At 59.6% G+C, this 4447-nt stretch overlaps 1 pseudogene; it reads right to left on the reverse strand.

The window, feature by feature from the left end:
• Positions 1–2790: 2790 nt before the first annotated feature.
• LOC113224601 lies at positions 2791–4375 on the reverse strand (annotated as a pseudogene).
• Between the last annotated feature and the right edge of the window lie 72 nt (positions 4376–4447).

A 4447-nucleotide genomic window follows, 5' to 3' on the forward strand; every position in this document is an offset into this window, starting at 1 on the left:
TCACCCTGAAGTGTGCCTGTGCCCCAGAGATTTGTTTCCATGTCGGGGTCTCATCTGGCCAACTTCAGGAGCCTCCAGGTGAGCCAGGAAATGGGAACCTGTCATGTAGGGAATTCCCCATCCCGGTTAAATATTTCCCACGCCCACGTCCCGAGCTGGCAATGGGGCCTCCTGTATACGTGGTGAGTGTTCTCAAGAGGGGAACCTCCTCCACTTCCTGCCAATCACACACTTTTTAAAAACAAATCCACAAATTAAAACATTTTGACAAGCCGAAGAGTGGTGCATGTAATGCCCAATGAATGAGAAAAGAAATGTGAAAAATTCATGCCTTATTTCACTCTGTGTCACAAAAATGAATGTGTTGTTTAGGCTCATAAATTTTAGAAAGGAGTTTTTGCTAAAAAACAAAAATTGCAACCTTCAGAAATGTTGTCTGCTCCCACGGCTCTGAAACAAAAGCACGCCATTCTCAAAGCAGGAGAGAGCCCAGCTCTGCTCCCGGAAACACCCAGGGCCTTCACCCCAAATAGCGGATCCTGTGGGACCCTTAGCACTGGGGCCCTGGGGCACTGGGTGCTGGGCCTGCGTGGATTTCCCAGACTTGCTGGAATTCCGTGCTTTGGAGCAATCTCCTTCATGCGGGGGAAGCGGAAGGAGAAGGCCCAGGGAGAACGGGGTGTAGAGAAACGACAGGTGCCCCGTCCTGGGGGAATCAGGAAGGGGTCCTGCAGCCCCTGGTGTGGCGCTTCCCCCATGCACAGTCCAGGCCCCCCACGGCTTCTGCAGGGCCCACCTCAGCTCGGGGTCCGGGCTGAGCCAGCGCTCTCAGTTTCTTCAGCTGGGAAATGGTTTGCTCAACCCACTTGCAGGGTTGTTGAAGCTCAGGCCATATCCTCAGGGACAGTCAGTTCTGGAAGCCACAGTCTGTTGCCTGCAAATGTGCTCCTCAGATCGCCTTCCCGCCCACAGCCGCTCAGCCCACCGTGGTACCAAGTGGCCAAAGTCTAAGGCCATACCGCCCTGAACGCCTACGATCGTCTGATTTCGGAAGCTAAGCAGGGTCGGACCTGGTTACAACTTCCATGGGAGACCGAATGGCGAAGGCGCTGGGCTTTCTTCCTCAAACCCCAGACCACAGCGCGATCCACAGGGACACTGTTGGAGGCCACGGGGCTCACAGGCCTGTCCCGGACCCAGCACCTTGGCGAAGGCAGTGGGGATCCCGGTTGGCCGCCCAGGGCCACAGTCCCTCCCAGAGCCAGACGCGGACGGGGAGGGAGCTCTCCAGGAGCCTCACGCGGGACACTGAGCACGGCCCCTCCCCGCACACGCGGTTGTCCATAAATGGAGACTTGACACATTCGTGGATTCTGTTTTCCCGGGAGGGTCGCTGGGACCGGTGTGAATTCTCCCGTCTCACCCCACAAATCCTACTCACAGGCATCCGCGAGCTTTCCCGTCTGACTTTGGACAAGTAAATTGTGTTTTCTCTTTAAAATGACAAACAGCGCGAGCTTCTGGCGCCCGTGTCAGACTGGAATAGAGACGCCGTCCCACGGGGGAGAGACGCTGACGGCTGAGAATTCTCTGGAACCCCCAGCGGCGCTGACATCCCAGCACGGAGCCCGCCCTGCGCCTCCCTCCCCGGCTTCAGGTCCCGCCTCGGCCCTGCCCACCCGGGGCTGCGCTCCTCGCAAGTCTGCGGCCCCCACGCGGCCCTGGGACCCAGCGCGGGTCTTCTGCGGACGCCTCCAGCCAGCGCCGGGTCCCTGCCCGGAGGACGCTAATGCGCGTCCTTAGGCAGGTGAAGCAGGTGCAGAGACGCTTCCTGCCCTCCCCACCCGCTGCCCGCGCAGCAGCCACCGAGCCTCGACCTGCGGCTCCCGAGTGCACAAAGTCCACGCTCCTGCCCGGGACCCTGAGTCAGGGCCTGTCCCACCCGCCGCCCCGCTACGGCCCTGACCCCTCCTGGGCACACGGGGCCGTCCCCGGAGGCGCCTCAGGCTCTGCCCTGCGGTTCCCCATCCCGCGCTGCTTCCTGCCCTCTGCTGCAGAGGGACTGTTCCTTCCGTTAAATCCCTTGTGCCTGAATCCACCCTGTGTGTTCTCTTTTCTCAGCAGGACGGTTTAAAAGCCCAGACCCCCTCCCTGCAGAGCAAATGTCCAGGCTTCAGTGGTCACTGTCACATCCCAAGATCCCCCTTCATCAGGGGCTACTCGAGACTGGGCTGAAGCCCCCTGTAGAGATGAGCTTGGTGGGCTCAGCTTTAGGGAACTTTGAGGTTCACTGCCCTTAGGAGGGGAGCCCTCTCCAGTTCTCCGCAGTCCCCACCACTCCCTATCGTCACCCCCGGGAACCTGCACTCCCATGTTCTGCCTGGGCCCTGAGGGCATTTGAGCCCTGGGCCCGTCCTGAGTCAGTTTTGAGGCTGGGCTGTGTGGAGCCATGGAAGGCCGTGGGCATGGGGCCAGCTCACTGTTGGGGGCCTAGTTTTCTCACTGTCCAGCCGTGTGATTCAGGACCCCCCCCCCCATCTCTATGTCTCAGTGATGACAACCCTGGCCGTGTGGGTCCTGGTGGGCCTTGGGTGAGTTCCTCTGCTCAGACCTGAGCACTTAGACCTTGCCCTAGCTCTGCCCTGTGACCTCGGCAGGTCACCCGGGGTCAGCTTTCCCACTGGAGTGTGGGGACTGGAACCAGCCACTCCCAGGTCCCTCCTCTGAGGTCTCTCTTGGCACTGGTCCTGGGGATAGGGCTGCAAGGGACTCTGGCCTCTCTCTCCCCTCTCAGTCCCACTTGCCTTTGTCCTGCCCCCTGAGATGAGGGCATGGACGGCCGGGTACAAGACGGGGAAGGCAACCTTGCAGTGGTGGTAACCCTGTGCATTAAAGCTGGGCCTGGCACGTGGACCTCCTGTGACCTTCCCCACAGGCCCGTGAGGCCGAGCTCGGCACTGCCCAAGACCACACCGTCCATGTGCAGTGGAGCTGGGGTCCAGGCTGCCCACCAGGGCAGTGACTGCAATGGCGGCAGCAAGGGATGGTCACTGTCATGAGCTGAAGCCAGGTGCTGCGCTGACCTTGAGGGAGGGCTCCATGCTTCCCCTTCCCACAGCTGCAGTGAGGCCTAGGAGAGTGAGGTCGGCTGTGGGTTTGAGTCCTGGGGTGCCCCTGGGCTGACAGGCCCCCCCAACCTGCTCCTCTAGTGCCCCAGCCCTGGCCCACCCACCTCCCCTCCTCTCACTGCCCCCCTGGCCCACTCTGCTGCGGTCTCAGTGCCTTCCCAGCCTGGGCATCATCTGGTGGGAGGAAAGTGAGGGCCCCAGACTGTGTGATCCTGGCACATGACTGTGATGTGAATCCTACAGCAACGTTGAGCAGTGTGCTACCTGGGCTACGTCACCTGCCAGCCCTGGTTCCTCTTCCTCTGCCTCTTCCTGCTCCTTCATTCTCCCTCAGAGCTCTAATTTTCACTGAGATTTTATGTTTCATTTAACAAATGTCTGTCTCCCCACTTGAACAGAACCTCCATGAAGGGGGAAGGGAAGAGTGTCTGTTGTATAAAAGTTGTATTTCAGTGCATAAAACAGTGCCTGCCTCAAAGGGAGGGCTCAATAAATATCTGTTGAATGAATACTTGCGTGGGTCAGCAAATGAATGGCTGAATGAATGATTTCTCCTTCCCCTTGGCACTGTCTGGAGTCCCCAGAACAGGCGTGGGCAGCAGTCCCCGGTCTGTGGCCTGTCCCACTAGACTCGGGGTCTGATGCTTGGTCTGGGTGGAGATCACCCACCAAGCTCCCGGACTGATCCTCTGCTCACAGGAAGCTGCGTCCGGCCCAGCTGCCAGGAGCTCGCTGCAGGGTGGAGGGAAGAGCAGGGACGATCTGCGAGTGCCTGAACAGTACACAGGAGCCGAGAAGCCGCTGCTTAAAATGCAGGCGTTGAAAGGAGTTTTGATTCCTTTTTTGAGTTGAATATGAGATTTCCGAGCAGCCATGACAACTTGGAGTGGTGGAGACGGGGAGTCCATTCCTCAGTCAGATGGAGGAGGGGGTCCCCCTGGATCTCCTCTCGGGGCTGGAATCCTGATACTTCATCTCTTCCCACCTGCCCTGGGTGTATCTGGAAAGCTCCTGGGAACAGGGTGGGTCCTTGTTTTAAAGGTTGTAAGTCGAGAGCACCTCACGTAACTGCCCGGGGGCGGCTCTGATGGGCCTCAGTCTGCTTGCGATGTCACACAGGAAGCCCCTGGGGCCTCGGCCGCTCAAGCCCTCCTGGGTCAGACCAGATCCCTGGGCTCCGCGGGCTCCTCTGTGAGTCCAGCATCGTTTCCTGCGCAGTGACCCAGGCCGGTCCCCGTGGGCTCTGACTAGGGGACAGTGGGACTCGGGGTTGGGGGGCCTGCGTGAGTCATGGCTTCACTGTCCACCGTGACTGGGAC

The sequence above is a fragment of the Piliocolobus tephrosceles genome, unplaced genomic scaffold, assembly GCF_002776525.5.
Source record: "Piliocolobus tephrosceles isolate RC106 unplaced genomic scaffold, ASM277652v3 unscaffolded_45393, whole genome shotgun sequence".
Lineage (NCBI taxonomy): Eukaryota > Metazoa > Chordata > Mammalia > Primates > Cercopithecidae > Piliocolobus > Piliocolobus tephrosceles.